This window comes from Mus caroli, unplaced genomic scaffold, assembly GCF_978045245.1.
Source record: "Mus caroli unplaced genomic scaffold, Mus_caroli_1 scaffold_7, whole genome shotgun sequence".
NCBI lineage: Eukaryota > Metazoa > Chordata > Mammalia > Rodentia > Muridae > Mus > Mus caroli.
In genome coordinates, this window is record NW_028227262.1 from 2,390,182 (window position 1) to 2,402,501 (window position 12,320).

Sequence of the window (12,320 nt, forward strand, 5' to 3'; positions counted from 1 at the left end):
ACACATACTATTAACATTCACACTCAGGCCAGGGGCAGGCTTCACCATCTCTCTGACCTCATCCAGGGGAAAGGCTTTAGTCTTTGGTATGGCCTTGCCCACATCAACAACAAATATTCACTCACTCACAACTTCACTTGCTCCCACAGTCCTTTTCCTGCACCCACATGGAGGCTTACAACCACCTCTAACTCTAGTTTCAAGGAATCAGAATCCCTCTTCTGACTTCTACAGGCACCAGTCATGAACATGGTATATATATGTGTGTGTGTGTGTGTGTGTGTGTGTGTGTGTGTGTGTGTATTCAGGCTGAACACTCATAAACATAAAATAATGAAATTTTGAAAAGAAAATGTGGTACAATTTACAGGTACAATGGAGTATTGTTGGGCCAGACATGGTGGCATATGCTCTTAATCCCAGTATTAGGGAGGCAGAGGCAGGCAGATCTCTATGAGTTAGAGCCAGCCTGGCCTATAAGTCAAATTTCAAGATAGCCAGGGCTGTTACACAGAGAAAACATATTTCCAAAAAAAAAGTGTTGTTGGGCAGCATAGAATGGAATTATGTCACCTTCATGAAAATGTATAAAGGCCAGAGATCATCATAATAAACAAATTATCCAGACTCAGAAATTCAAATATTTCATATTTTCTGTTATACATGAGATATGGGGGTCGTTGGTGTTTAAAGGCATGAGAGTTGGAGTGTTGCTCAAGAAGAGGCTGGGAACAGTTGAACATGGTAGAGAGTGAAGGGTCAAACTCATGATACATCACAACAAAACCCACTACTTCATGCAACTGATGTGCACTTATAAAAGAGCTTAAAAATCTGATTATGATGGGGGATTCCATGACTACAGATGTTAACTGAGGGGGTCACATTTTCACCTGTCCATTGAACCCCAACTAAGTCTGCTGTGGCCTTTTCCAGTCAAAGGGCCAAATCCCCTGGAAAAGGACACTTGGTGACATGGGGGGAGAAGCAGACATTCACACACCACTTGGAAAACAGCAATAAGACCAGGGTACCCAACATGCCTGGAAGGCAATCTCCCTGACATGGAGGCTGCCTCCGGTTCCCTAGTTTTTCTGGAGAAACAGAATGACTTGTACTCTCTAGAAAATGGGTGAGTGATGCCAGTTTAATTTTGTGAAAGACAGCAGTGAGCTTCCTCCTCAAATGTTCCCCCTGTCCCCTCACTGTCTTGACAGATGGATGGATCCTCATCATTGTCTGTCCCCACCAAAGCTCATGGCGCTCTCTCTCTCTCAGGAGAGGGAAGGGTTTTAGGGGCGCACAATGGCCTTTTCCCTCCCAGTCAACTGCCAAGGTCATAACAGCTAAGTTTCTGTCTCCCATCTCCAAAACGCCCCCTGACTGTGAGCAGAGGTAACAGGGTGCGACCCCTCTGCCTGGCCAGTGTCTGCTCACAGCATTTATATTTTCCATGCCACGGTGACTTTGGAACCTCACCTTGCTCAAGACAGAATAAACTGACTCCTGCACAAATCTCTTGATCATTTCTCCTCCAAGTGTGGGGGAGCAGCGCAGAGGTGGGAAGTACAGAGCACATCGTAAATCCAGGGACGCTGGAGCTGAGGCTACAGGGGCCTCATAAAGGGATCTCTGTGTTTTCATATTATTTTCTGTTTAAGATCGACATGTGTGGTTCCGGACAAAGACGTTTTAGTGTGGAGGAGAGAGGGCTCAGTGTCTCTCCTTTTGGAAGAGCGGAGTGTCAGGGAGAGACACTGCTGAGATGTGCTCTGGGGTAGACTCTGCAGGAAACTAAAAATAAAACCAAGGGCTTTCGAATAACTGTTCTTGGGAAATACATCCAGGCAGCCAGCTTCCCGGGATGCCAGCTGGCCTCCGCATGTCAGTGACTGACTCCTGCATCTTGGCTGTCACATCTGAATGGGGACAGGTATAGTCAACCTCCCCAAACTGTGTCCTTGTGGTGGGAAGTGTTAATTGTCACTTAAAATATCTCTAGCAGGCAAGATTATCAGAGCCCCATATTATCTCTAAAACACTCGGAAATACCTATTTAATGTTTTTAGTATAAGGAGCCAGATTTGGGAGGGGGGAGGGGCAGGAAGACAGCTCAACTGGTGATGCAAGTGTCTTGCAGGCATAAAGTCCCAAGTTCAGTTTCCAAACATTTCTATAAAGGTGAATATGGTGGCAAATGCTTGTAATTCCAGCGTTGTCAATATGGAAAGAGGCAGGTCCCTGGCACTTTCCGACAAGCCAGCTCAGCTGAATTAGTGGGCTCTATGTTCAGTGATAGACCCTCCCTCAAAAAGCAAGGTAGTTGGCCCCTGAGAAATGACACTTGAGGTTAATGCCTGGTCCCCATATGTAAGCACACACATAACACAAAGTCAAGTATACACTATCCTGTGCATAGAATGCAGACTGACCCATACTGCTTGGCCTGAACTCTGACAGTACTGTACAGTACCAGCTATGTCCTCTTGGGTAAGCTAACTAATGTCTCTGTACCTCAGGGTCCTTCTCTACCTGTGTCTACTGACTGTTGTGAGGACTGAATTAATTAATATATGAAAAACACTTGCAATGTATTAACTCAACCCTCAGGTGTCATGGTGTGATTACCAAATGTCCCGCTAAAGGACTGTGTGTCAAAGACTTGGTCGCTGACCGGTAGAATTCTGAGAGGTGGTACAAACAGTACAAATTGAGGGTCTAGCTAGAGGAGCTGAGTCACTCACTGGAGGTGACTTCACCCCCCATGTAGCTGTGAGCTTCTGGAAAACAAATTACAAAGAAAAAATATTTCTATTTCTTTGACTCATGCACAGATTTGCTTTTTAAGGTGGACGATTTTTTAATATCACGACCATACATAAAGGAAGCCATTGGCAAGAGTGTTATAGTAAGGAGGGCAAGGGGTTGGGAAGGAGACATGATGGGATCCTGAGGGAGGCAGCTGAGAAGAGTGAGGAAAGGACGTGGTTAAATACATCATATACACATGTGAGGGTTTCGAAGATGGAAAAAACGGAAACCTTTATTCACGCAATCGCTTTGAAAGAAGCAACAGAAGCGGTAGCACACTGGGGCAGGTGTGCTACTAACGGGCTGCAAGCAACAGACTCAAGGGGACAAAAATGTTGGAGCATCAATAAAGGCAGGCTCTTTGGCTCCACACTTTTGGCTAGCCTGGGGAAAGGGCTGTGGCACCAGAAGAAGTGGATAAATAAACAAGGGAGCGTGAGAGAGGAAAAAGGCAGGAGAGAGGAAAAACTTCCATAAGCAAAATAGTGAAGACTCTACACCTACAAAGATTTGATGCCTGGTCAGAGTGCTTCCAGGTAAGAGAGTGCATCGGAAAGAAACAGTTGTTTATGAAGACATGTCGCCCTACATGGTAGCCAGGGTCTGTGTAATAATGGCCGGTCATCACCACCCGACTTTGCTCTGCCCAGACATGTCTAAGCTCCGAACTTCCGAGAAAATCCATGATACCTATAGTTCTTTCTGGTCTCCCAGTGGGTACCCAACTTGTCTTGGCTAACATCTGAGACAGTGAACCAAAGAAAAAGTGAAAAAAGACAACCAAGGAAAGAGAGAGAGGCCAGGCAAGATTAATTAGAGAATTCAGGGCCCCCATCCCATTTTGGTAGGAAACTAGTCCAAACAAGAGGAGTCAAATCAGGCCCTGGGGAGGTGCTACCTGGAACAGATGTTCCTTGATCCTTCTAGTGGAAACAAGTCCTCACACGGAATGACACAAAGCCCTACCCAACAGTGTATTTCCCAATTATTAGTGATGGATTTGGGATACACAAGGGAAATTGCTATGTGAATTATAAGCTTAATTAAAATTTTCAAAGCAAAGGTTTCCAACGCTTGTTCTCTCTCTCTCTCTCTCTCTCTCTCTCTCTCTCACACACACACACACACTTCTTGCTGTGGTTCATATGGCCCACTTTTCTCAATGACACGATGTCTCAATTCAGATGAATGACAGTCATTAGAGACCACATCCAGGAAACATTCTGTGGGTAAAAATTTCATTTTAAGAAATAAGATGCAGACATTAATACTCTGTTATTTTTAACTTGGCTTCATCTAGTAAGGATTCTGAAGCTGAATGTACAAACCTTTTGTTTCCAAGAACAGAAAAAAAAAAAGTATCTTTTGTCCAGATCACACATCAAAGCCTTCCCCACCCCCCTTGAAGGGGAAAAGGTCAACCTTTACTGGGAAGATAATCAGCTCAAGTTCATGGGAAGCAGTTGGACAACTACATCAGTATCGCCTGTGTCAATTCCACTTTTAAGGTGACCACAGTACTTTCCCTAGTGATCTGGTCTGATATTTAGGAACATTTTGTTTCTAAGGGCATTGGTTGGTTCTTCCTTCCAACATAAACTCATTCCTCTCTTACCCAGTTTGCTCCCCACCTTTACTGCAAAGTTCCGATATAAGGCAACTGTGGACCTAATAAGAGTTATAGAGAAAGGAAGAGCCAGGTTAAGACAGCAGGAATCCCATCTCTTGTCGGCTGACAGCCCTGCCTTTATGGGTTTTGTTCTTTTGGTTTTTGTTTTTTATTGGTTCTTTGTGACTTTCACATCTCTCACCCTAATCCTACTCATCTCCCCTCCTTGTTATACCTGCCTTCTACCCTGGCAACCTTCCCCCCAACAGAGAGAAAAAAAAAATCTTGTTGTGGAAGCTGTAGTATGGACAGATCTGTCTTTGAAATGTATTTTAATTGTACCATCCTTCTCTTACTTTCAAAATTATGGGAAAAGGCAATGGATCCAAAGTGTAGAAAACAGTGTACCAAAGTTCACACACCATCACCAAGCTCAAATTACCAACTCATGGTTTATTTTTGCCTCTTATTTCCCCCTACATATATTAATTTGAAGTAAATTTCATCTGTGACACCATTTCATCAGGAAATATTTGTGTCTCTGCTCCCTAAAAAAATACTGGGTTTTTTTTTTTTTTTTTGGTCTGTTTGGAGGATGGTGCTGACATAGGGTCTCATGTAGCCCCAGCCAGCTTCTAACTCATTATATAGCCAAAGATGATCTTGAAGTCTATCTCCCAATGCTGAGATTGCACCTCCCCAACACACACACACACACACTTCATGATAACTAACTTTAAAGCTTGACTGTACGGAATCACATGGGAAGGAAAGCAAAGTCATGACTGGATGATTTTCTGAATGGGTGTCCCTGCCTCTTCCTGTCTTTGTCTGGAGAGTGTCCCTGAACATGGGTGGCTGGCCTTGACTGGTCTTGTATGAAAAGTGACCTTGTGCAGAGCTCTCTGCAAGACTGCATAACTCAATACATCCCTCCCATTCTGGCTTCCTGCCTGCATGATAATCAGGTGCTGTATTATAACCAATCATCCCTTCTTACTGGTTTGATGCTATGACCAATTAGCCCTTTCCACCCATACCCCTAAAAATGCCTTTATATACCCTATCCCTGAAACAATAAAGTAGACTTGTCTCATTGCAACAATCTCTGGAGGTCATTCCATCATACTCATGGTGTCAGGAGCCAATAAAGGCTAGCAGGTGATTTTCCTGGGATGGTCCACTGTGAACTGCAATGAATGAGCTCTTAGAAGCAAGGCCCAATGGAAATCTCAGGATTGAGTCTTGCTATTGATGTGCCTTTCCTGTCGTTATTAAATTAATATAGCCCACCCTATTGGGTAGATTTTTTTTTTTTTTGCAGATCAGCAAATATATACTGCCTTGAAGTGATACTATGTAGACAAATAGATGATTTCTTAATTCCTAATGATGATTCTCTAAGAGTTCCTAAATTTATACTAGAATTATTGAGCCCTTTATATTAGGGACTGCAACTGGAGTCTCTGTAATATGAAAAGATCATCTATCTTTTTGTCCTGCATCCTCCCAACATCTGTGTTCCACTTCAGCAGCCATTTCCCCAGTCTGGGCCCGCACGTGGCCGGCCATATGAACCCTACTGTCTGCCTCTGTTCCCTTGGTCCTCTCAGGCTGGTGACCAACAGCCTCCAAAGAGAAAGGGGGACCACAGATGTTACAGATTCCAGAGCTCTGAGATACATGATGAGAAAAGTTGCTAACAAGGAACATAACCAGCCCAAAAGTTGCTAGCAAGGACTATAACCAGACCAAAAGAAAGAAGTATGTTGCGATCAACAAAGCTGAAAGGAGCTGGAGATCTGAAGAGCATTTTGCCTTCTTACTTGGAGATGTAGAGCTTGGAGTTTGCCCAGTTGGTCCAATATTTCCTCATCCTTTTCTACATTTTGGAACAGTAACATATATCCCCTGCCATTGTATGCTGGAAGTATGTGATCTGTTTTTATTTTTATTTTTATTTTTACAGGGCTTTACGGTTAAGAGATTATATAAAACTCAGAAGAGATTTTGAACTTTGGACTTTTAAACATTGTTGAGACTATGATAGACTATGGGGACTTGGAAGTTGGATTAAATGCATTTTGCATTATGTTATAGCTCCAAGCCTGTGGGACTAAACCTCTGAAACTGTAAGCTGTGGAGAGCCGTGAGCAATCGCCATTACAAGATGGTCCTGGCTTCCACTATGCCTAACTAGTAAACAAGCCTTGTGCGCAGGTGCGAGAGTGAATTCACGCCAAGTCACTGCTCATCTCGGGGTGTAGTAATGAGGTGATGGGCGAGCAACAAATCAGGTGCTGACATGCCACGCTGAGGGCTATATAAGCAGCACCATTTTCCGGGTTCTGGGTCTTCCCTCCTGAAGAAGCAATAAAGCTTTTGCTGCAGAAAAATCTGGCCGTCCGAGTGTGTTCTTGCCGGTGAGAACAATAGCTCAGGACAAGTGGCACCGAGAACCCGGGAACTTCATACCATCACCGGCGCAAGGGAGACCCTCCATTCATGGAGCGGGTTCAGAACTGCGGGACACGTAAGGCTCTGTAAGGTATGTTCGGTCTTGACATTTCTCCAGAGTTAGAGTCCCTTTTGTATGTTTTCACGGGGCTCGTTCTTTTCATTTTGATTGCATACTGCTTCCACCACTGGAACTGCTGACTGGTTCTCAGTTGCGCAGTCAGGCACGGTTAGATAAAAGGGCAGCGAGCAGTATGGGAACCTCCCACTCCGGTCTTGAGGCAGTGTGGCCTAAAAATCGCCACTAAGACTATAGAGGGCTTTGTTAAAGAGATAGATCGCGTAGCGCCGTGATATGCATGCTCAGGGTCATTAACTATCGCCTCTTGGGAGAAACTGAAAGGAGATCTAGTTAGGGACAGCAGAATGGCAAACTTAAAGCAGGGAACCATGCCGTTGTGGAAGCTGGTAAGATCATGCTTAAAAGACGAGGGTTGTCAGCAAATGGTTGAGGTGGGGCAGAGGGTCCTGGAGGAGGTCAAGACAGTCTATCAGAGACAGAGCAGGGAGAGAGATTAAGAGTTCAGAGGAAACAAGGTGCACCTAAGAATAAAAGCCTTTCTACGGGCCTTGAGCCCGAGGAAAAGAGAAATAAGGGAAAGAATGCCCTGGGAGAGTTTAGAAAAAGGGATGGAAAGGGAGAGACAAAGAGAGATCGAGCTGGGGAGGCACCTAAGGGAAGGAACCTCTTTCCGCCATTAGACGAGTTCAAGGCACTAGCTGTTAGTAGCTCAGAATCGGATGAGGAACTTAGCCCCTCTGAGGAAACAGACTTAGAGGAAGAAGCAGCTCGCAATGAGGGAGAAAGATACCAGCCAGATGAAAGACGAGCTAATCAGTCACAGAATAAGACAAAATCAGCTAGAGACAAATGTCAGCTTGCTGCTTGGTCTCCGGGCCCTCAACCTCTGGGTCCTAGTGCACCTCCACCCTATGTGCAGAGGTATCATTCAGACTCATTCATTCCAAAAGAGGAACAGAGAAAAGTGCAGCAAGCGTTTCCAGTCTTTGAAGGCGCCGATGGTGGACACGTTCACACTCCGGTGGAGTATATACAGATTAAAGAACTTGCTGAGTCAGTCCATAACTATGGAGTCAATGCCAATTTTACTATAGTGCAAGTCGAAAGGCTTGCTACTCTGGCAATGACTCCCGGGGATTGAATGACTGTAGTGAAAGCTGCAGCCCCTAATATGGGAATGTATCTAGAATGGAAAGCTTTGTGGCAAGACTCCTGCCAAGCACAGGCAAGGGCCAATGCCGCCGTTGAAGGGGACCAAAGAACATGGACTTTTGAGTTGCTTACAGGTCAGGGACAACACACTACTAACCAGACAAATTACCATTGGGGAGCATACGCCCAGATCTCAGCTGCCGCCATTAAGGCATGGAAGGCACTCTCTAGGAAGGAAGAGCCAAGTGGACATTTGACAAAGATTACTCAGGGCGCCCAGGAGTCGTTCTCAGACTTCGTGGCTAGAAGGACAGAAGCAGCAGCAGGGAGAATTTTTGGAGACCCAGAGGCAGCTATGCCTTTAATTGAACAGTTGGTCTATGAACAGGCTACGCAGGGATGCAGGGCAGCTATTACACCCAGAAAGAGCAAGGGATTGCAGGACTGGTTGAATGTTTGCCATGAGCTTGGAGGGCCACTCACTAATTTCGGTTTGGCAGCTGCCATTCTACAAGGGCAGAAGCGCCCTGACACGGCTGAGCTCAAACTCTGCTATAATTGTGGCAAACCAGGACACTTAAAAAAGGACTGTAGAGCCCTTGTCAAAAGGAGAGCGCCAGGACTGTGTACTAAGTGTGGGAAAGGGTATCATTGGGCCAGAGATTGTCACTCAGTCAAGGACATTTGAGGCAGGCCCCTGCAGCCAGGATTTCCTCAAGCAGTAGAGAATGAGGCCATTCCAAAAAACAGGTATCAGGGCCCCAGGTCTGGGCCCCAAAACATATGGGATCCCGGCAGGCAAAAGGTGGACCCCACAGTCCGCAGGGCAACAGAAGGATCAGCTGGATTGGACCTCCGTGCCACCACCCGATTCATGCCGTTGCCCCAAATGGGGGTGCAGCCCATTCCTACTGACTACAAAGGGCCTCTGCCATCCAGAAGTGTTGGCCTAATACTGGGCCGGGCCTCCCTTACCTTACAAGGCCTTATTGTTCACCCTGGAGTCGTAAATCAAGATTATGAAGGGGAACTTCAAGTTCTCTGTTCCTGTCCTCAGGGTGTCTTTTCTATTTCACAAGGGGATAGAATAGCTCAGTTAATAATTTTGCCAAGCCTACATGGCTGTTTTCCTTCCTCTGATGTCCCTCGAGCTACCAGAAGGATTGGTTCTACTGGAAATGATTCTGCTTACTTAATAATGCCTCTTGACTCCAGGCCATCCTTAGAATTAGTTATAGAATGGAAACAATTTAAAGGGATTTTAGACACAGGAGCAGATAAAAGTATCATCTCTTCCCACTGGTGGTCAAAAGCCTGGCCCATTACTCAGTCATCACATTCTTTACAGGGGCTAAGCTATCAGTCCTGCCCCACTGTTAGCTCCCGTTCTTTGAGCTGGCAAGCGCCTGAAGGTCCAATGGGACGATTCACTCCCTATGTTTTACCACTCCCAGTAAATCTCTGGAGGAGAGACATTTTACAGGCACTGGGAATGACCTTGACTAATGAATACTCGCCACAAGCTGTTCAAATGATGAAGAAAATGGGCTATAAAGAAGGAAGAGGATTAGGGAAAGGAGAGCAGGGTAGACTGGAACCTATCCCTCAAGAAGGTAATAATGGGAGACAAGGTTTGGGTTTTTCCTAGGGGCCGTTGAGGGCTCCATGCCCATACCATGGCTTACAGAGGAAGCTGTATGGGTTCCTCAATGGCCTCTCTCCTCTGAAAAATTAGAAGCAGCCACAAAACTGATTTCTGAACAGCTACGCTTGGGTCATTTAGAGCCCTCTACCTCACCCTGGAATACACCTATTTTCGTAATTAAGAAAAAATCTGGCAAATGCGCTTATTACATGATCTTAGAGCAATTAATGCACAAATGCACCTGTTTGGGCCAGTTCAGCGAGGGCTACCATTGCTTTCTGCCTTACCCAAAAATTGGGAAATTATAATTATAGATATTAAAGATTGTTTTTTCTCTATTCCTTTATGCCCTCAAGATAGGCAAAGATTTGCATTTACCATCCCAGCCATTAATCATTTAGAGCCTGATCAAAGATACCAATGGAAGGTCCTACCTCAGGGGATGGCAAATAGCCCCACCATGTGTCAACTGTATGTGCAATTGGCACTTAAGTCAGTTAAAAATCATTTTCCATCATTAATTCTGGTACTTTACATGGATGATATTTTGATTTGCCATAAAAATTCACAGTTATTGCAAGATGCATACCCTATATTAATAAAAACGTTAGGGCAATGGGGATTGCAGGTGGCCACCGAAAAGGTGCAAGTTGCTCGAATGGGAGCCTTCCTAGGGTCACTCATTTATCCTGACAAAATTGTTCCTCAAAAATTAGAAATTCGCAAAGATCAACTACATACCTTGAATGAATTCCAAAAATTGCTGGGAGATATTAATTGGCTAAGACCATTTTTGAAAATTCCCTCAGCGGAATTAAAGCCCTTATTTGATATATTAGAGGGAGATACCCAAATCTCCTCCCACAGAGCACTTACCCCAGCTGCATGTCAAGCTTTACAAACTATAGAAAAGGCCTTACAAGATGCTCAATTACAACGCATTGACGAGTCGAAGTCATTTGAATTGTGCATATTAAAAACTGCACAGTTACCAACAGCAGTCTTGTGGCAAAATGGACCCTTATTGTGGGTCCACCCTAATGCCTCCCCTGGAAAAATCATTGAGTGGTATCCTAATGCAGTTGCTCAACTTGCACTTCAGGGGATAAAAGCAGCCATTACTCATTTTGGGAAAGAACCTCATATGCTAATTGTGCCTTATACCTCTGCTCAAGTTCAAACCCTGGCAGCAACAACTAATGATTGGGCACTCTTGGTTGCCTCCTATTCAGGACAAATTGATAATCATTATCCAAAACATCCAATTTTACAGTTTGCCTTAAGCCAAGCCATAGTGTTTCCAGTAATAACAGCCAAACACCCACTTCCGGATGGGGTAGTAATGTATACAGATGGATCCAAATCTGGCATAGGTGCATATGTAGTAAATGGCCAAGTAACATCTAAACAATATAATGAGACATCACCCCAGGTTGTAGAGTGTTTGATGGTACTGGAGGTCCTTGAAACTTTCCCAGGACTGCTCAATATTGTATCTGATTCCTTATATATGGTTAATGCAGTTAATACACTTGAAGTTGCTGGTTTAATTAGACCCTCTAGCAAGCTTGCTCACATTTTTTCAGCAAATTCAGTCTGCCCTGTTACATAGAAGACATCTTGTTTATATTACTCATATCAGGGCTCATTCTGGCCTTCCTGGCCCCATGTCTCATGGAAATGACTTGGCAGACAAAGCCACTAGAATCGTAGCTGCTGCTCTGTCCTCGCAGGCAGAGGCTGCAAGGGAGTTTCATAAACGCTTCCAAGTGACGGCTGAAACTTTACGCCGCCGTTTCACTTTAACCAGGAAAGAAGCTCGTGACATTGTCACCCAATGTCAAAATTGTTGGCAATTTTTGCCTACTCCTCATGTAGGGGTAAACCCCCGAGGCATCAGGCCATTACAGGTCTGGCAAATGGATGTCACTCATATTTCCTCCTTTGGAAGAAATCAATATTTACATGTTTCCATTGACACCTGCTCTGGTGTTATGTTTGCTACACCTTTAACAGGTGAAAAAGCCTCTCATGTTATACAGCACTGTTTAGAAGCTTGGAGTGCTTGGGGCAAGCCCACAATCCTTAAAACTGATAATGGGCCAGCATATACCTCTACTACATTTCAGCAATTTTGTCATCAAATGAATGTCACTCACCTGACTGGTCTTCCTTATAATCCTCAAGGACAAGGCATTGTGGAATATGCCCATCGTACACTCAAGTCTTATTTTATAAAACAAAAGGGGGGAGTTGATGAAACTCTGCCCTCAGTGCCAAGAGTAGCTGTATCCATGGCACTCTTCACACTTAATTTTTTTGAATCTTGATGAGCAAGGTTGCTCTGCATCTGATTGACATAGCTCAGACCCTGATAGACCAAAAGAAATGGTGAAATGGAAGGATGTCTTATCTGGTCTGTGGAAAGGCCTGGATCCTATTTTAATAAAATCCAGGGGAACTGTCTGTGTTTTTCCACAGAGTGAAGACAACCCATTTTGGCTGCCGGAACGACTCACCCGCAAGATATTAATCAAGGATGGTGTGGAAGATGCTGACCTCCC